General features: G+C 44.9%; 1 protein-coding gene across 6 annotated transcripts in view; it reads left to right on the forward strand.

The window, feature by feature from the left end:
- The window catches only part of EVA1A (eva-1 homolog A, regulator of programmed cell death), a 216797-nt gene that overhangs the window by 129006 nt on the left and 66169 nt on the right, over positions 1–21622 (forward strand). For 2 of the 6 annotated variants that reach the window (XM_074582006.1, XM_074582002.1), the window contains exon 1: positions 17592–17713. The exons of 2 other annotated variants lie outside the window; for them this stretch is intronic. The gene's annotated coding sequence lies outside the window, so the exon portion shown is untranslated. 2 more of the 6 variants (XM_074582007.1, XM_074582004.1) reach the window with 1 other exon arrangement.

The following is a 21622-nucleotide window of genomic DNA, read 5'->3' on the forward strand; positions in this document are numbered from 1 at the left end:
GTCACTCAGCATCCTCCTGCAGCATAGCTAGGGGGGACCGGGAGTCCGCTGGCTACTTTCCAGCCACCAACAGCTGCATGTTTTCCTCCTGAGAAGCAGCTCTGGTCCTAGGGAGATGGTCTGATGCAATGAAATTTAGGGAAAGACCTGAGGCAAAGCTGTAGAACTGGGAGGAAGGGATCATTGCTGGGAGAGAGACAGTGGGAAAGACTACAGGAAGGGAAATGACAACAGCAAAGAGAGAAATGATTGACAGTCGGAGGAAGATGGGGCTGACAGAGAGGGAATGGAAGAGAAAACTCTGAGAGGAGTGGTTCGATCACTTTGTAGATAATACAGGATACTTGAGCCAGGATTTACATTTATTTTTTTTTTTAATTCCAGCTCTGATCTGTGAGTTACTGCAGAAGAATTGTTTTATTGTTGTGTGCCTGACTTTCCCCATTTATGAAACAGGGATAATGACCATTAGCAACCCTATAGCAGGTGAGGGCTTCTTAAGATTCTTGCCTGGAAGTGTTGACACTTGAACATTATTGATAGACATGTGGAGACAGGCTGTCTCTGTGAATACTTCTGCAAAAATCTTCTTGAGTGTCTTTAAATTTGTCAGCTCCTAGAGCACATACACCAAACCAGAAGCACCTTCACAAGGTCTGACGCTGGTGCTCATGCCCTTAACTGTATGATGCTGATGCCCTTAACTGTTCTGCCTCCTCCTTGGTTTTGCAATGTCTGGTGATGTAGAGGCTGTCATGAGGGGAGGCAGCAGCAGAGCGCTGAGCACATTCTTAAGGGCCAACCAGCCATAAGATTTGTCTGCAGCTCCAAAAGCGCAAGTGATGGAGGTCTCTGCCTAGACCACTGCTGGACACCTGGGCTGACCTGGATGACATTAGACAAGCCATTTATTCCCTCTCTGCTTCAGCTCTGTATTTAAAAAACAAATATGAGGATGCTTCCCGGGAGAGTGATGAAGGTGGGTAAGGTAAAGAGCAGGACGCGATGAGGTGTATGGAGAGTTCATGGAAGTGCACAGATAGAAGTTCATCAGAAAGGTGGATGTTTGTCATCTGCCATTCATCATGCCATCCTCTTTGCTGCACTCCACCCTCAGTCGGTGATCATTAACATCACTCAGAGACTTGAAGTGATTTTAACAAATTGCCTGAGGTGTGCTGTTCCTCATTTCAATAGGTCTTAGTCAAGACAACAGAGGCAAATAATTCAGTGTCACAATGCTGATAGCAAAAGAGTCACAGATGCTGATATCAAGAGACTTATCTAGTCCATTCTGATCTTTTTTGTCTTGCTTTTCTCATGTCATCAAACAATCACTGGTGGACTCCACAATTGGGTCTCTTTGACATCCCCTCTTAGGATCCACAGCCCAAGCCTGAAGCTCCCTAAGGGACTGGTCATTTTGCAGATCTTCATGTGCTCAGTTGTCTTTTCAGAACCCAAGTGAGTGATGAAGTTTTCAGATATAAGTGTTACAGATACAGTTGTGACCACTAGGCTCCTGCTTGTCTACCGTCATCTCTATGCTTGTGCTTCACTTGCATATGTGTACAGTAAACACGTTGACTGGTGGGATATAGTAGAGAACCAGAGATGTTCAGTAGCTTGGTGTTCGGTTACTTGAAAGTTTCATATCTTCTGAACCAAGGCAGCGTTTGGCCTTTCTTTTCTCCCCACTTCTGCTGTCCCAGAACTGCCCTGGCCAGTTATTACATTTATGCCAGTCTGAGTCACAGGGCAGCTGGAACAAGCTGTTCTCTTCAACACTCTTTGGAGAAGTCTGTCTGTTTAAAAGGGTAGGGCCCCTTGTAGAGGACACTTAATTTTCTTCAATTTATGTCATTTTCCTGCTCAGATGTTTGGCTTTTTTTGGGCGTGTGTGTGTGTGTCTCAACTTCTGGAACTCTGTTGAAAGAGCTGTTTCATTTCTGCTGATGGAAATTCACATTCATATTTAGGGGAATGACACAAATAAATGAAGAGATCTTTCTTCAAGACCCTGATCCCCCCTTTTAATCACAAAAAGTTGATGACTCAGACATTAAACTGGTCCAGAATCCTGTTCTCATTACCAGGGTGACTCCCATTATATGTGGCGGAAAAAAAAGTTCTGATCTCTGCAAAGAGTGGCTCTAGGCACTAACTTTTTCACGTGCCGAGATACCTTACCGCTGTTCCTGTGGGTTAGCTGACTTTCACCAAGTTGGGAAGCATCCATAAGCAGAGCTGTGAGTAGAAGTGACATATTTACCTCGCCTTGTCTCCTTTCATCCCGTTTTAGACCTCGAACTGTCTAACAGCATTAGGAAGCCCCACAGAATGAGAACTTGAAGTCAGTACTGCTGGATTTACCGAATCTCTGTGCTATCTCCTGACACTAACGTTAACTGAATACCTCGTGAATGGGGCAGAGTACGACCTCTGTGAGATGAGTTTCAGGGATACGGGAAACAGGAAAATCTTAGAAATAAAACTTGGGAAACCAGATCTGCACGCTATGTTTTTGTTGCAATTAGTCAAGGAGTTGGCTCACGTACAGTTATCTCTGAAAAACAGAAGAATCAAACAAGAACCAGAGGACAGAGGAAAATATGTTGTATTGATCTTTACGAATAAACAGCAGTCATTAAAAGAGTGAGTAACTATCCAATAACTTTGGCTTCCATCTCTAGCAAAACAGTCTAAATAAGGAAAGAAGAAGAATTTGCTGTGCCAAGCATTCACATGGAGCCATGTATGTGTTAGCTCGCCCTCAAGATAGTTGCCAAACCAGAATGTAAATGACGGAGAAAAAAAGGGGTGAATTTTGTCATAACAGAATAATGGAGAAAATACTAAACAAAGTAAATCTGTAAGCAGTTAAAGCAAACCTCATCCCCAGTCAAGAAGAGTTTATTGAGTTTTCTGTGTGACTCAGAGCACACGTTAGTTATTAACTCAATTCCTTTAGTGGCATGTAGGAAGTATGCAGACCCTCTACATAAGTTAACTTTACCATTGAAAAGGAACATGAATGACACATGCATAGATTTTAAGAAGCAAATCCAGACGTAACTTAGTCACTTAGTTTGATACAACTGCAGACCAAGTAGATGAAAAGAATGTGGTCATTTAATCTGTGTAAATAAGATGTCTGTTCATGTACTGAGGCAATTATTGTATTGTTTCATGAAAACTGAGCTGAAAAATTAATTTAGATTGACTGGAGATGAAGATTATAAAACTGACTGAAAACAGGCTGGAGGGACCAGAAACACACAGTGATGAATAAATGCCAACACTTGGTGGGAGATACCTCAGGGGAGCAGTAGGGAACAATGTTAAACTGTTTTTGCTTAAGATCCTTATTAATGATTTGGAAGGAGGGCTGGCTGTGATGTAAACAGTGCTGGGATGGTGCTCATCTTGGGAGAGATCGTGCTTTCCAAAGCACTAATACTACTAACAAGTTTTGATCTGACAAATTTTGGATAAATGAGAATCACAGAAATTTGTGACAAAAAGTTCAGTCTGGGGGCCCTACCTAGAGCCCTAATGATTGCACCTGTCTGTAGATACTTCACTTTGCAAACTGGATCCATGAGGTCCACCCTTTAGAAAAAAACCCCGTAAGTTCTATTAGTTTCCATTGTGGTTCAGCCTCTCCCATTTATTTTTGTAATGTTTCTCCAACTTTGTCCACGCTGGAGTCTCCATACCTCCTGGCTGACCCATAAACACGCTGTTTCACTGCACTGGTAGTTGAACATGTATTGTGATTCTAGCGAATGTCTTGATACTATTAAACTTTTCAGACAGAGGGCTGGTGGAGCAATAAGGAATTGTAGGGTCTCTGTTTCTTTACTAAATTTAGTGTTTCTCGGCCTCTTTCCAGAGCCATGGGATTTACTCAGTGAAAGCTGAGTAAAAGGGGGCTTACAGGAAGGATGGGGGGGGACTCTTTATCAGGGAGTGGAACGATAGGACAAGGGGTAATGGTTTCAAACTGAAGGAGGGTAGATTTAGATTGGATATTAGGAAGAAATCCTTTACTGTGAGGGTGGTGAGGCACTGGAACAGGTTGCCCAGGGAAGTTGTGGCTGCCCTGTCCCTGGAGGTGTTCAAGGCCAGGCTGGATGGGGCTTTGAGCAGCCTGGTCTAGTGGGAGGTGTCCCTGCCCATGGCAGGGGATTTGGAACTAGATGATCTTTAAGGTCCCTTCCAACCCTAACAATTGTATGATTCTATGAAAGCTGCACTTCAAGGCTGTCCTTTGGGGACTATCATCATTGCTGTGAGAATGGAGATTCAGTCCCCATGGTCATCTCTCGCCTCTCGACTTTGATCGTGGGTGTTCAGCAGCCCTGCTGAGGGGAGAAGGGCAATGGTGCTGGCTGGGAAAAGGGATGGGGCAATGTAGCTTGCTGTGCTGCACACATCTGGGCAAAGGAGCTGGACAGATAACCCCATCCCATACCTGGAAAAAGGGGCAAGGAGAGAGTTACAGTAAATGAAGAGAAATTCTACTATCGTTTCACGGTGTGTTTCCTGGCATTGCCCATCACTAGTTGTAAGGCCCAGCAGAAATGATTCATCCATTGCACTGTGTGCGTCTCCTGCGAGGCTTGGGAAGAAATACGGTGGGATTGTCTGTGCTGGATTCAGTTTGCAGGCCACCAGTTCGACAAGGCTGGTTTCTATTCTGTGTTGTGAACTCCCTGGGGCAGGGAATGTCTTAATGGGTTTCACTTACACAATGGGGTTGCTTCTTTGTGGTCTTAAGGAAACATGCATAGTGTTTAGACACTGAATAGCAGGACTGAGATTAGGAGGCAAATTAAAGCATGAGTGACAAAAGGGACAAGCCACAGCCAAAAAACAGGTGAGGATGGAGAGAGAGAGAGCGTGTGTTAACCACTGGAGCACCTTTATTTCAGTCCTTGCAAGTTTCTCAGTTTTCTCAATGGAGTCTTCTGGTTGTGGTAGAGATACCATAAAATATGGCAGTCTGAGGGTCACAAATGCCAAATTTCCTTCTCCGGTGCTTGGCTGAAGGAAACATTCATCACATATTCCTGTGCTTAAATGAACATTGGTTTGGGACTTGAGTAGGAGGAATGACTAAGAACTAAGAATTAATTGCTTGATTCATTCTCTGATCATTCTTTACAAGTATTAGAAAAGGTGTTATTATCTATCACTGCTGAAAGATCGTTATTTTAATTGTCCTTTGATGGGAACAGAAAACAAGGGAATCAGTTACTCAGTGCGGTCCATTAGTAGTGTGTTAAAGAAAAAAGCAGAATCCCACAAAGTTTTTCCTAAAGATGACATTTATTAGGTTGTAAAATAGCGTCCCACAGAAGCATGGGAAGCCCTGTCACTTAATTGATAGGTTTCTGAGACCAAGAGGCCATAAGACCTCCCTCAATTCATTGCTGTTTGACTTAGAAAAGGTTGATTTAAAGATTCCCAGTGACTGTAAGTATCCCGCAACCCTTGCAAAATTGCCAAAGAAACTGTATTTATTTCTGTTCTGAGTATCTAGATATAACTCCTAGCTATTGGCCATTGCTAGATCTTTTATTCTTAAGGCTGAAGAAACCTCATTAGCTAATTCTTATTCTCTCTTTATATAATTATAATCTATGGTTAAGAAACCTGCCAGCCTTTTGTTTGTAAAATTAAAGAGTTAAATCATCTCAGGTCTTTCTCCAGAATGAAGTTTCATAATTCCTCATTCATTCTTGTGGCTTTTCCCTGAATTCTTTCCCATTTCTTAATATCTGCAGCCTCTGAAATAGGCTCTGAATATCACCAGCAGTTGCACCAATACCAAGTTTATGTACTTTCTTTGCTTCTTCTAGTTGATATTACGTCTCTAGTACATGCATTACTCTGCTGAAGATATCAGACTGATAATCCACATTAAACCAATACGATTCTATCACTTGCTAGGCTTTTTCCAGTTTGATTCTGGCCTCCTTTCTCATGTCTGAGAAGCAAGATCTCCACTGTTTAATCTTACATTCAGGACTTTGCATATGTCTGTACTGAAATTCATACTGTTGGCTTGTGTGCGTTTTACTGTATTGCTCTCTGGATTGCTTTGCTTTATTGTCCTCTTTATTCCATACCACTTCCCAAAATTTCACAAACTTACTAAGCAATAATTTTTTTTTTTTTCCGTGTCAGCAATAAAAATATTAAATAGCAACTAGTAAGCCAGGATCTATAGGGGACCAAAAGTTCACTTGCTTAGTGAACATTCGCCATGTACTATTTCATTTGGAAAGGTATCAGTTAGCTGGTCCCCAATTCATCTACACTGTACTATGTTGATTTTAAACCAGTGAAGTTTATTACTCAATAATTCAAGTCTGGTGCTTTTCAGAAGCCCATTACATCAACCCTATTACTTTTATTAACCTCATTTGTCGGCTCATCAAAATGTGAGACTGGATTAATTTCACAAGATTCCTTTTCCATTACACATTGTTGATGGACATTAATTATTTACTTGTTGAGTCCCATCACATCTATTGTGTGTTTTTGCCTGGGATTGATGTGCAGCAGACAAACCCATGGTGATAGGCCTATTTATCCCTTTTTACTGTATGCGTTGTATGGGGAGCATCAACTTACTTACCACCTTCTAAAGTCTTCCAGAAGTTACAGAAAAGCATTGTGTTGCAGTGAGCTGGGGGCAGACGTACAAGCAGGTCCTGGATTTCACTAAGGGCTTTTAATTTTTAATATGATTCTAAATGTGTCTGTTGGTTTTTATTGTTGTATCATACTCCCTTCTGAGTAGCAGTTTGCATACAGGATCTCTTGGGTACGTGCTTCTTCAGAAAATGGATAGGAGGAATCTTTGGGAACATCACCTGACCTGGCCTGAACGGAACTATTTTATTTTCTGTTCTACTCCTGCACCCATCAGACGAGCATTTGAACATCTTCCAGTAGTGCATTAAGCAAAATGATTATACATCTTTCAACTATTGTTTTCACAACCTCCCCTCTGGGGAGGAGTGTTTGAAGTGCAGAATATTATTTTGATAGGATTTTAAGGCAGTTTGATTTTTGTGAACTGTGTATCCTCTTATGTATTTTATTTCACATAGGAGATGCTGAAGAATTGTACTTTTAGTGAAAGAGGATGATATCTGAAGTAGTCTGCACTTCCTAAAGGAATTTATTCCACCATTTTGATGTGACCCTTTTTTTCTCTTTACCTCGAGCTAGAGGATCATAGTTGCTTACCATTGTTTTCTTCTGGACCTTTAGTAGGTCTTGGAGATGTCCTGGGTCCAGACAACAAAGATGAGGATCGTGGCACAGAAGTCATTTCAGAGCTCTTCAGGAAGCTGGACCAGATGGTGGAGGAGAGGTTTGATGTGCAGTGAAGTTCTCAGCTGGCTGAGTTTCTTGTATCACCATATCTCCATGATCATATCTGTCCCATAGTTATATTCATCTAGCCAGCCCAACCTGAAAGGCATTACTCAAGAACAGCAGTATATGGGAGTTTAGCATCGATGGTCATTATCAGCTGTCCTACCATGTGTTGGAAAGAAAATTTCCTTCTCTGAGGCACTGGCGATTCTGGGTTGAAATGTTACCATGGCACAAGTCAGGAAAAAGGGATATTTGATTGAGGAATCTTAGCTCAGGGTCCAGAACATTTTGGCAAGACTGAGTTGTGGGTGTACAGATGGGCCAGTGGTTAATGGCTAAAAACCAGAGCAAGAGATACATGGTATTTCTCACAGAGCACGACCACGCTTCTTTGCAATGACCAGTTTTGATGTACACTGTAGTTGGTGAGAAGCGTTTGCCATCTGATAAGTTGGGACAGGGAGGTCAGACAGGTTTTATTTGTCCTGTTTTTTTCTGACAGCTTGCTTATATGGTAAGCCTCTTGCTCAAATTCATCACCTTCCTAAGGATAGGAATGCAACTCTGAGATATTGAATAGAATTAACCCTTGACAAGACGTGACTAGAAGCGTCTACAGAAGCATCTACTAGAAGCATCTACAGAAGCATCTACTAGAAGCATCTAACTACAACCCTTAAGAGCAGCAGTTCCCAAAGTTTCCTTTTTGTGAAGCCCTTTTTTGGTGCCATGGTACAGTTTTCCTGTGCACCTGCAGGACCATGAGCATTTCCAGTTCTGGGCTTGGGATGCAGCCCAGTTTGGGAACCCCTGCTCCTGCCCTGTGGGTTCCCAACAGAGCAAACGCTCTGCCTGCTGAGACCCTTGACTCACAAAGTCTGCACTTTCATGGGCCTCTCTTTTTCTCTCTGCTCTGTAATCTCTGTTAGAAATGGGAAAGCATCCGCAGTGCTATGAAAGTGGGATGAAGGCTTTCATCGCTCCTCTGTGTATTATTACCTTCCTAATTTTTAAGAGCAGGATCTTTGATCTCACGTTTTCTCCCCTAGAGAATGGGACGTGCTCATGGATAAGTAGCTACTGAATGGATTTAGATTTGGGAACAGATCTTTGGCCTCAAGAACATGGAGGTTTCCACAGAAGGTCTCCCAGTGAGTTATGTGCCTTCATTTAAATTCATTGAAAATTTATGTCACTTTAACCAGCTTAGTGCAGCAAAGATGGGGTTGGTGTCAGTGGGCCAAACTAGCTGCTATTAATAAATGGTGTCTGCAACCACCGTGGTGTTTTACTGTTTTTTAAAATATGCCTGCTTTTGGCTGTGCTGTGGAAAAATAATGCCTACTGGAGTGTTTCTGCCTCTGACTATCTTCTGACTGTGACCTGACATGAACTCATTTATGTAATGCTTCCTAGCAGCAGTGCTGCTGCTGGAGACCTGGCTGTTCTTGTGACCAGAGGTAGCTCCACCTCCAATTTTAAAGGCCTTTCTAGCTATTCAGTTCAACAAATGCCATGCGAGGAAGGAGGGGATTTCTTCATCATCGTCACAACACTGGCGCTGGAGGCCAGCAGTGTTTTATCCACGCCGATTCTAGCAGGTGAGCTTGCTGAGAAGGGCTGTGTCTGTTCGTCTCGTAGCGTGTTGCCAAAGACTCCTCCTTTTCTCGTGTTGCAATTCCTTCCCTCCCGCAGGTAAGGGATACCGGCTGAGTATTGCAGTGAGGTGACTCCCGGTTGATAAGCGTAATTTTTTGCTGTTGTGTCAAACGCAGAACAACCATGTGGTTTGGGAAGATTTCAATGTCTCAGCTCAGGGGTAGATTTTCAAACAGCTGACTTCACAGGAACATTGCTACGGCAGTGCGAGGCTCTGCAGCTGACACTTCATGGCTTTGCTATCAGCAGCTTTTAAGGAGTCAGTCTCAATGTAACATAATAAACAATAATATTTAGTTTCAGGTCAGGAATTCTCTTCATCATTTACGATATTTGTGGTGGTCATGATTTCTTTACTGTAGCCCAGATCTAATGTATGCAAGGGTAGACACTTCCAGATGTGCTTCCAAGCCTGAATCCAGAGCTAGAAATCTATACCATACTTCATTCAAGAGCAATGGAAAGCAGGCCTGGAAACCCCTTTATTTCTTTGAGCTGCCTCCATATATCAAGAGCAGAGGCTTTGTAGCGTGAAGGTGTAATTTAAGATTATTCCTGTGCTGATTCCTGTTTAAAATGCTGATTGCATTTTAAGAATTAAGTGCTTTTGAGGTGGAATTGGTGTGTCTCAGCTGAAGATTATCTTAAGATAGTCTGCTAGTGATCAGTTGTCTATAGCCAGACATCTGGCAAGAATCATATGGCAAGAATCAGACCTGTAAGTCTTACATATCCCTCTGAGCTGGGTTAGACTGGTCCACTGGAGTGTGTTCCTCGGACAGTAATTCTGACTCATTTCCATGCCGCAGATTTGTCCATCCATTCACAGCAGACCTCAGATTGCAACACTGGACACCAGGTATTCTGCTTTCTTTTTCTCAGACGCTAGAGCTTATTTATAGGCCTTTTTTTTTCTTCGTTTTCTCTTCCTTTCCCCTTGTCTTTTGTTCTTAATTTTCCCTCTTCTCCGCTCTTTTAGTTTCTATATAGGTAAAATTACACATCTCATCTTAGAATTTATGTTAACATGTATTTGTCTCCTGTTCTTGCTCGTGATGGCTTAGAAAGCCTGGAGGAAGATTCTGTAATTTGATGTCCATTCATGTGTGTTTTCAGTACTTCCCTTTAAACAAACAGAAACTTTGGCAAGAACAGAAATAACAGAAATGCTGTCCCCACTATTCCATGGAGTACAAAGCAGTCATTACAGGGATAAATTGCCCTTATTTTCTACGGGAATATCTCATCACTTCAAAGGTTGTCCTTTTGCCTAGCTGATCTATCTCCCTGTTAGTCGCTGCAACCTCAGATTGGAAGTGTTTGGGTAGGTGGTGCCAGAGACACCTCAGCTGTAGCCCCAGCAAGGGAAGCTCTGAGGACTGCGGTGGAACTCAACTATAACCCCCAATTTATATTACTGCAGAATACAGTACGGTATCGGGGTGTTTGGGCTGGCTCCACACAGAGTAAGACAATACCCAGTGCGTGCAAGCTGATGTGCTCTGTCGGCAGGGTTTATCAGTTCAAGAAGCCATGTCCCTTGCGTAGCTTCACTGCATCTGGACCAAGCCGATGCATTTGCCGACCAAGCGCTGCCCTGCAGCGTGAGGTAGCGTTGCCAGCTTGGTAGGGCATCAGCTGGGAGATCTCTCCGTGTTGTGGCAAAGCTGATTAAAACCTACATGGGAAGCACCCAAATTTGTATTTCGGTTGAAAGCATCCTCAAAGGCATCCAGTGCACTTCTGTCCTTTCTCTCCTAGGTGTCTGGTACGCCTCTGGCTTTCATTGCTGAAGGCAAATTTTGCCTTACTGGCAAGCTTCCTTGTTTTAATAATCTTCCGTTTTGAATAAGCGTGGCTTTGGTTTCCTTCAGATGACCAGGGCTGTCTTCTGCAGCATAAAAACCACTAGCAGAAGGCAGAGAATGGAACTGATTCGTCAGGGGTAGCATCTCAAATGCATTTATTTACTTCTGAAGTGCTCTGGGAAATGCTTTCCTTGAAAACCGCCAACTGTGATACACGTAGATTGATAGCTGGGTGGTTTTGCTGAATATAGAAACCAACAGCTCAGAAACCAACCAACTGGAGGTTAGAGACGTTGCTGACACCTCTGCGGCACGGGGTCATTCACAGGATCATCTGACAAACCTTGGAAGGTCAAAATCATCAGTGTTTTGCCTGGATTCTCCTTTTCCGCTGCTGGAGCCTACTTCCTCCAAAAGAGGTTAAAAGAAGAAAGGTACTTTTAAGTTCCTCTTTGTAAGTGAAATCATAATTGATGGAAAAATAAAGCAATTGCTGTAATGTAAACCTCCTGGAGTAACTGGAGAAGGTGCTACGGAGGCTTCCCAGCAGTTATACATTGAGAAACATTCTTAATCTCCTAGATAATATAGAAAAGGAATGACATTTATTAGCTACAAGTCCTCACAAGCTGAGGATGCAGTTTATAAAACTGTGTTTGGCTCCCCCTCCTTTCCCTCCTTTATTGTAATCCTTCACCGTGGATCATTTTACGTCTAAACTCACCTTCATCTGTTATCATACCTCAGTGATTTATCGACATCACAAACTTCTGATTAATAAGGCTAGAAGAACATCCATCAGAAGAACTGAGGATGTGTGATCATTTCCTCTCAGGCTGTCATTAGCTGTGGCTTTCCTTTTGGGAGTTTTATCTTTGTCTTTCTATTTCCAGACTAAAGCATATGGTGTTTAAAAATAATTTCCTACAATTAATCTTTTGTTTCTCTGGGCTTTTAAAAACTTTGGTCAAGATGGAATATGATCTCTACATTGTCAGCTGAAATAAGTAGAAAACAACCCAAACTGTCCGTGCACACTCTTGATGAACGAGCAGACAAGTCAGAATTAATTGACGGCTTGATTCAGCGTCCGTCATTCAAGATGGAGAACACAAAGCTCTACGGACAATCCCACGATCATATAAAATGTTTGTGGGATAGGTGGGAATTACACTCATGGTGTCTTTTGTAAAAGATTTCCTTTTTCTTTACGTTGCTTGGGTTTTAAATGACACAGGTTGTGGTGAAACGCACCTCTGGGATTTTCAGATTGCCATGCCAAGTAAAATGGGAAAGGTTTTGTTTTAGAGTTTCCATACTGCGTTCTCCTTCTAATGAGACACTCCTAGGTTAAAAATACCTTTCAAAAGTGAATTCCCACGTCTTTTCTACATTAGCGACAGATTGGAGAAGAAAATGTGGAGTACGCCTGAAAGTGATAAGTTGAGGTTAGAGGTCTAGCCAAAGTCAAGTGCTGGGGAGTTTCAGCTGTAGAGAGCTGATGCTTTGAATTATAATCGAGTGATTAATGTTTCTAACATAAGTGGGTTTGGGAGTTACAAGGACTTGCAGCAACAGCTTGGGTAAGTATGGTGAAACTTGCATTTAAAGATATTTTATTTATAGCACATTCATTAGGTCGGACAGAATGGACAACATGTGCTTATGTGGTTAATGATAAATCCATCTGAGGACTAAACTAGTCTGCTGAGTTATGAGAAAGCCATTTGTAGGTCAGATTTTTCTGGAGAGGGATGGACTTGAGAGAAACAATTCTTATTTGTTTGTTTGGGGGGGGTGGGGGGTGGGGAGCAGGGAGGAGGGAGAGGCTGAAACCGGCTTTTCTCCTGCTGTAAAATACGTAGGATGTAAATGTTACAGATCTTCATTCATTTTTAAAGGTCATTTGCCTGTGAAGTCTGTGTACCTGGCTTCGTCAATATCAAAAATAATATGGGAAGCAGCAGGCATGCCTGGAAAGGTATAGGAATATTTTTTATAAAATAGCAGGTAATCTAATATGAAAACTGCAGTGATCTCTATGAAACTGCAAAAGCCAGAAAAGGCTTCATCTCAGGGGCATTATAGTTTTGCTTGTGGGATTCAGACATTCTAGCATGAAATGAAAGGTATTAAACAAAAAAATTGTATGTAAGACTGTTCCTTCTGCTTGAATTCACCAGACCTTAATCCTCCTTCTGTAAGTGGTTTAATATAGCCTTTCAAATAGAAGTAGTTTCCCCTGAATGACAAAACAAGGTGAGAGTATAGCTAATAAAAACAATGTTTTGGCACATTGTTAGTGTTGTGGTTTTAGTTGTAGATCTACCAATAGGATAAAAAAAGATTGTTTCCCCTCTTCTAGCCCTATCCAGGGCAGTGTGGGTCATTCATCCACAGGTCCCACTGGTTTCCACCGTGGACTGTGATGCCACTGGAATTCTGAGCTCTGGAGAGCTTTTTTTAAAAAAAAAAGAAAAAAGAAAAAAAAGCAAGACAAACAAGTAAAACAAAGTCCTTATTCATTCCCTTTATAGAGCACCCAAACGCAAAAGTGTATTATTTCTCTCCAGAATCTCATGAGTTGCTTGTCTGGGTAGGACAGCTAAACCTAAACACCTCACAGGTGAATGACTATCAGAAAGGGATCGCATGTCGCGCATCCTCACAAATAAACAGGCAAAACCAGTCCTTTTGAGACACGCCTTTTCCCTACTGCTAGTCTTATTTTTAGGCAAACATGGAAATGCGATCATTGTCAAGCAAGCTAATTGCAAAGTGACTACTCTCAAATGTGTTGCCCATACCTTTTCCAGGTGTTGCTGCAGGTGTTATTTGTGAGTGGGCTTAGTTTAGCAGAACAAACTTTCAAAGAAGCTGAGTGATTATACTGAGTAGGTGTTTTTAGAGAGAGAAAATGGCACCTAGCAAAGAGATATTTAATTATATACATAAATGTACAATAAAACCAAGTGCAGGAAGCTACCTCAGATTAATTCATGTTGAAAACTCATTAATTACTCTCAGGTTAATGAAAGACACGCTGGCTTCTCCCCTCTCTTGACATCTCGTAATCCATAGTGGATGTCCTGCTGAGAAGATACACTTTAGTGCCACACAGTTTATCGGGCCCCTGCAGTAACTGTATGAAACATAATGGCCTAATCAGAGTCTGCCTCGTTCAGAGGCTACACGAGATTACTTGTTTCTGGCATCAAAAGTCATGATGACACTATTATCATGTTTATTTTAGAGATATGAAATAATCTGTGCTCTGTTATGCCAGGCAAACACATATCTTGCTTTTGGCATCCACGTTAGACACTGAAAAGTTAGGTGCTGAGATTGAAAGAACTAGCTAGGCTCCCTCCGTAATCCCTGGGGCAGGAGGGGCAGCTCCGGAGCTGATTCATGTCACCTGTCTTGAACTACGTTTGGATAAGACAAATTATCCGCTACAAATGCTAGTCTCTCTTTATCAACTACAGAGAGACAGCGCAGGTATTTAGTTCAGATCTACCTTTGCGATGGAGATGCGTCCTACCCCATGGGTTTAAGGAGCCGCGCTTGTGCTTTGAACTGCAAGGGCAAAGCTCTAGGGGTAGACGTGCTCCTTGCCTTGGGCAGTTTACGGACAAAAATCAGAGTGTCTGAAGCGCAAGAAATAAGGATGTTAAAGCCGTGTTGAAAAATCCCAGACTCACAGGGGCAAGGCTGCATTTATCCAAGGCCTCAGGATGAAGGAAAAGTCTTGTGGGGCTAACTTGTCATTCTGAGACTAGCTATATTTTAGTTAATTGGTTAAGTTAATTAAATAGCGCCAGGGCGCTGCCAATGGGAAACTTTTATCCATGGTGTTAAATTTTGTTGTGGTCCCTGTTTGTCCCAGTCCAGTGGCAGCTCTCTGGCATGGCTTGAACAGTAGCATTGGCCAGAGCTCGCTCCCAACAGGCGGTCTGGATAGGGACGTCCTCGTTTGGAGGTTAAGGGCATTCAGCCTCCCACGTGTGTGTGGCCAGACTGTGCCAGCTGGTCCCAGGGCCAAAGACCAGCCGTGACCTTGTTTAGTTCATTACAAGGTGCACCAACAGTCTCTTGCAGTCTCTTCATCTTCTCTTTTTATTATTTTACCCTGTCAGGCTCAGAACTGTGGGGAAACAGGTACGGTACGCTGGGCTTGACACAGGGCTATCCTTACTTTGAAATAACGTGGTGCTATCTAACTCCCTTCCGCTGTTCTCTCTCATCTATAAAGACTTTGAAAATCTGATTTTGGCCTGGATACCCTTGTCTGCATCATGGGCCGCCCCCTTCACTGACTTCAATGGGCTGCGCTGCCGTATGTCAGGGTTTGGAGCCGATAGTCGTTTTTTGAGCTGGTTGAGCAAAGAGATCTGCAAGACCTCTTCTTGACAGTACACCAGCTCTGATCTGAAAGGAGACACAGCCTTAGACATCTGTTTTAAGGGCATAATTATTCTGAGCTTATTTGATCTCAATACGAGGCTCTGTTTATATTTCTTTGATTAACTGAAAATAACCTCTTGTTAAGCAAGTGACAACCAATACCTTAAGATTGTGCTCGAGTCATTCACAAGAGCGAAAAAAATACAGCAAAGGTTAGGCAGGTCAAAGCCATTGTTTGGATCATAGCATATGTTGAACGCTGTATAAATGCCAAATCTTAAAGTGTTTTGTATTTAGGGTTGAAGTTTGGAGTAAAATGATTCTATAACAATAAATCCCTAATTCAGCTTCTTAACATGCTACCACTTTCACGAAGGCACAGGAAAGAGAGAGATGCTTCTGATGGAGCGACTGGATACCAGTCTAAGTGTCTTAAAAATTTACAGCACAGGTGAGATCGTTACTGTAATACCACATCCAGTTCTGGTAGGCACATTTCAAAAAGGACTTTAATGCATGGGAAATGGATCTTGAAGGAGTGACAGGCAGGATTTGTGGTCTGTCCGTAAAATCTGCCTTACCGTGAGAGACTAAAAAAGCTCAGCTGATTTTATTTATTCAGGGCAAGGTTACGAGATAACTTGTCTGTGGTTCTGTAAGGTCGAGCCTACGTGGCAAGGGAACAGCAGGCTCCAGTTTCCGCTTGGAGCTGCATGGCCTGGGTGCTTTCAACGAAAATACTGGAGGAACCCTGGCTTGAAATATTTCGACCCCCTGGGCTTGAAATATTCCTGCTGTGCTGAGGGTAAACTGAGGTTGGGCTGTGCCCTGGTGGGCTTCAGCCCTTCCCTGTTCGTGCCTGATCTGTAGCTTCCTGAAATGGATTGATGAATGATGGCCGGGATTGAGGGTGGAGAGTGAGGCCAGACAAATATGGATTGAAAAGGCAGCCTTTCTTCTTGAGAGGGTGATAGCCACTGAAATAACTTACCTGGGGTAGATTGTCCTTCACGGAGAGTCTCTGATTCAAGGTGGAAATCAGAGTTGACCCAGGGTGGGAATTCAAAAGCTGAATCTGAGCTTAAGGCTGGGTTCCAACCTGTAGCTTACCCTACCTGGTGGGACGTCTTTGAGCAGGTTGAGGGGTGATTCATCTATTTCCAAGCGGAAAGTTTCCATTTGACCTGCTCCTCAGTCTATTGTGACCTGTTGTATGGACGTGGTGGATGCCCATCTCATCCACCCTACAGCGGTGGTGTGGGTCCCAAATCGGGAAGACAAGAGGACTCCTTAGAAAGTCCCATGGGCTCCCATCAAAGGGTTTATGGCACTGCCTACTGCCAAAGGCAGGTGAGATTTGCAGAGAGCCTAAAGTCAAGCCAGCTCTGGGCTGCCTTCAAGGACACGTGCATACCAGGTTTTAGGTCTAAAGGACGCTTTAAAAACTGCCACCCAGTTTGATAGCCATTGTCCCCTTGTACCCAGCGTGCAGGGAGGTGTTCAGAGGATTTTCCTTGCTTGGAGATATCCATCCAGCTTTGTTCAACTAAGGCATCCAGCAAGTCAAAGGTTTGACCACATGCCCAGTGTGATTTTCTACTTCTGTGGGTCACGCCACCATCGAGGGTCACACCACCCCGAGGGTCGCGGGCACTTGGGCTGGCGCCTGCCTTGTCCCCGAGGTGTGTGGAACCATGTGCTCCTCACCAGGCTGGGCACAGGACCCCAGCAGCCCTGGCCCATCTCCTCCGCCGTCCCTACGTGCCGGGACCCGTGGGCAGTGCCGCGTTTTGGAGCGACCGCCTGCAACCCCAGGCAGAATTAGCTGGGCTCTGGCGGGCAGCAGCTGACCCGGGGGGTGTGCAGAGGAGACATTGCTGCCCTCAGGCACGAGCTGGAGCATTCGAGGAGTTTAGAAAAGCCAGAAAGCTGCTGAAAACGGCATTTTTGCTCTCTGTGTCTAACATCATCACACCACTCCTGCTTAAATAAATAAACTCTGACGGGAATCCCCCCCCTTCACCCCTCCCGTTCATTCCTCGCTTTAATAAAACTTGTCACAGTGCTGTATTTTTTTTTTCCAGTCAGCAGATTTTTAGGCTGGTTAATGAGGGGGAAAAATTTCTCTTCTCTCCCCCCTCCACCCCCCCACCCCCCACTCCTGCCCCCCCCCAAATTGCCTCCCCCTTTCTTTCATGTCGGGGGCCAAGTTTGGATTGGAGCCTGGCGAAGTTTCTGTGTCATTTCCTGTTGCTGCCCTCCTCGACACTCGCTCCCGCGCTCCGCTCCGCGCTCCTCTCCTCTCGCAGACGCCTTTTGGGGAGGACGTGAGAGGGCAGGGACGCACAGAGACTCACAGAACACCGCACGCTCCCCTCTGTCACGCCGCATTCCTGCTCTCGCCATCCCCACGGCCGGCAACGCCGAAGAACCCAGCGGTAAAAGAACTTTCTTCTCCCCTGAGCTGTACTTCCCAGGCTGCTGCGAACCGAAGGCGGGCAGAGCGAAAAGCGTCCTTCTCTCTCGCCAACTTGGCCGCCGGTGGTCCCGTCCACGCAGGTGGTGGGGATGCCGGCGGTGCCTGTTTGGGTGGCGGGTGGGCGAGGGGCTGCGGCGCGGTCCTGCGGTGTGCGGGAGGGATGGGGATGGGGAATGCCGGTCCTGCGGGTGCCCTGCCTGGCTCTCACTCCAGGGGAGAAGGTCGGCATCTGCCAGGGCTGGCACTGATGCTGTTTTGCAGACGCTGGTGGCTTGATAGGACTGACGGTGAAAAAGAGCTATTTAAGGGAGGGAAAAACCAGCGTGGGGCTGTACAGAAGCTGGGAAGGCAGTGAAGGGAGTGAGGGAAAGAGCAGGGGGTGCTCCGCGTATTTCACTTAGGTGTTTGTCTTTCAGCTTCAGTCTAGTTTTTACAGGTTTTTTTACTTGATTGCTGTAGCCTTCGCGGGGTTTGTGGGTGTGTACGGTCCCGGCTTTTCTGACCAGAAAGAACTGATAGTTGCGGGAATTTGTATTACACTCGCTCGGAGGAGCGGGCACAAATCAGCTGGCATCTGTAAAAACCTGCCTGTGGTGCCTTTCCTCTGCCATTTCCTTATTTGCTCGCTAAACGCACATATATTTATTTATTTGGTAGGAAAATGACACAAATGCTTGTGCTTTAAAGTGGAGCGACTGTGACTTCATGTACTATTTCTGTCATTCCTGACTCGTTCGGTCTTGACTGTTTCTTGGACAAACAAGGCGTAACAAACCGACGGATAAATCCTGAAGCGTGCGCTGGAGCCGGTTCCCGGGGCTTTCAGAGTTAAAAGGCTTCCTTGAACTCACTGACACAGGGCAGTAAATTTCAACGTGTCAGTAAGTGAGGGAAAAAAAGCGCTTGCAGAGCATTATACGCCGGCACATAGAGTCAGCACGGCACAACCCCGGGGTCTTCACAGGCAGGATGAGCTCCCAACACCTCCAGCTACTCAGCAGCGTTTAGAAAGGTCAATTATATGTACGGCTAATTATAGGCCGGGGGGGGTAAAAAGCCTTGGAGCTGGCCCTGGGGAAAATGATCCTAAGGCTTTGCGTACAGTGTGTTTACCTCCGAGTCGTTGCTCGATTCATGTTGCTCCCCCTTGTTTTATGTTAGTTTTGCAGTAGAGTCCTCCCTGCCCCCCCTTCCCATAGGGAATGTGCTGGAAGAAGGTACAAGATGGGAAAGGTAGGATGGGGGCTTTGGGCACGCCCCGAGCACATCAGTCTTTCACACCAGCCTCCAGCCGAGGCACATCACCTCCCATGGCCGGGGAAAGTTCAAGCTCCCTGCCCAGCCTTGGCATCCCTTGTCCTGCTGCCACAAGCAACGGGGGACCCAGGGGACGTCGCTGACAGCTTTGCCTGGAGTCGGTTTCTAGGTAAAAGCTCAAAGTTTGTTTCACAGTTCCTATATGAAAAGCCACTTTTTTTTTTTTTTTTAACAAAAAAAAAATAATAAATCGAGTTGAGTAGGAAATAGTTTTTTGGGTTTTCCCATCTCCCAGACTCTTCCTGAGTACTGTGCTACTCCTTACTGATTTTTCAAAAAATATTCTTCACTTTCAGTGCCCCTCACACCTGGCTTATACCTGTACTAGTGAGCTGGTCTTGATGGTCTGTGCTACCACACTAGGTTGGTCTGAGACAACTTCTGGGTGTTGCTGGGAGTCAGGATGGGCCAGGACACTCCAGAAAGGCAGTTTGGATGCGGCCACCTTGTTTCGGAGTGTAAGGGAGTTTAATGATATGTCGGCATCAGGCCGTGCCAGTTGGCTTCAGGGCTGAAGAATGGGCTCTGGCAGGGTTTAGTTTACTAGCAGAGACGTAGCCAAGAGGCTAATGAGCTCATGTAACAGAGGGAGGAGAGAAGCTGTAGCAGGAGTCACTCCCAGCACCTCTAAGGAGCTAAAGAAACAGTATTTACCTGGAACTGTGCTCTGCATTTCTTCAAATGAAAGGAAATGGTGCGACAGACTGACATTTTTGTAGGGGTCCAACAAAATCATTGCTTGTGCAAGGTGACTTGGGGGGGTAACTGAGCTTCAGGTGTTGCTTTTGGGTGCTTGAAGGGTAGGTAGCACATAAAGTCCTTTAGAAATCCATCCTTATATACAGGTGTTGGGAGATGAGCCTCTGTCTCAAATGCAGCCTGATTCTAAACTATCCTAAAACTTTACCAATGGGTGCTGTAGTGGGAGATGAACGTAATTTCATCCTTAATTATTTCAGGTCTAAAAGTGAAGCCACTTCATTTTAAGCTGACATCACTCCACTGATTTCAGTGAAGTTCTTCCTGATTTACAGCAGTTGAGGGCAGAGAAGAATCAGTCCCTTCATACCTGCTTTTTTTCTGTGGCTTGCAAAGGAGAAAGCAAGACAAGAGAAACCCACCCAGGGTGAGATCATGATCAGAACTGAAGGGTCTCGAGTACCACCAAGACCTTTCTGCCTTTTTTGGCTTTCTTGCTTTCCCCAAATCTGAGCTTTTTGTTCTGTTAATGAAACCCTGTAACCCTACGTAACAGCAAATGCTGAAAACCAGGGTCCCTGCTCTGTTCCCGAACACACTCCTTGTGTGTATTCTCCACACCACACTTTCAGTGCTCATGTATTCTTCTTCCCTTGACGGATGAGTCAAGGGATGGAGATTCCAGTTCTGCTGCTTACCTTGGGAAAGCGCTCTGGAGCCCAACAGACTTTACCGTCTGGAAATATTTCCTGTTGCACAACATAAATTGTCTGTTTCAGTTTAATCCTGTTGTCTTAAATTACCTCACCAAAGTACTACCTTGAGTAAAGCCTCTCTTCACGGCCACTTCACTGCAGTGGGGGAACCAGTATTGTAAGAGGCCTCGGGTTGTGAGGGCTCTCTGCGAGAAGGTGGAGTGAGCACGTGCTTCCCTTCCCCCTTTCTCCGTCTTGCACAAGGGCAGGGCAAACAAGCCTTGCTTTGCAACAGCGGATCTGTGCTACTTCTAGTTCCTCAGCCAGAGTCTTTGCTGCTCTGCACGCCCATGGTGGCCACTGAGATCTCCAGGAGGGATCGCTCATCACTGGTGGCTTCTGACGGCTCTGGTGGTCCCTTTCTCTGAGCTCCTTTTCCCTGCTGCAGTGTTTGAGCTTGGTGTGGTGCTCCCAGCCCTGCCTGAGGTTGCTCCAAGGATGCTCTGCCATCTGCTTCAGTTTCTGCCAGGGTTCACCCAAAGAACAGCAGCAGAATTTGGGGTAGCCTTGTCCCGCTAACGCTTGTGGGTGCTTCCCAGCTCGGTCCTGGCTGTCTCCCCAGGCTGAATCAGCCGCACCGTGTTCATCCGCTTTGCTCTTGTGTAGCTCCAGTTCTTGTGGTATTTAAGTGCTGATGCACAAATTAAGGTAACATTTACATGCTCTAGTGAGTCTTCAGCTCGCCTGCACAAATCCGTTGTTTTCCTTCTTCTAATGCAGCGCCCCTACCTGAGGGCAGTCCTTGCCTCCCCGCTCCAGGGAGCTGTTGATCCCTGCTCTGTTGACGGGACATTGCCATAGCAATGAGGACGTGTAGCGGAGATGGTCAGGATCGACGTGACGATATCCCCGCTGCCGGCCAAACACAGCTGAAAAGGTGCATGCCTCCTTCCCTCTCCAAACAGTATCCTGTTTGCTTTGGCTATTTTTAAACGTATTTGCCTCTGGAGACTGAAGCTCGCTATCAGCCTGAGCCTCGCCACCATGCAACTCACAGCTCTTTAAATTAATTTTGATTAATTCTGAGGCGGGAAGGACAGTTTTTGCTCTTCTGTCCGCGTCTTGGGGCTGCCTGACATGGTGGTGGCTGTGGCAGA

This window comes from Larus michahellis, chromosome 3 (genome assembly GCF_964199755.1).
Source record: "Larus michahellis chromosome 3, bLarMic1.1, whole genome shotgun sequence".
NCBI lineage: Eukaryota > Metazoa > Chordata > Aves > Charadriiformes > Laridae > Larus > Larus michahellis.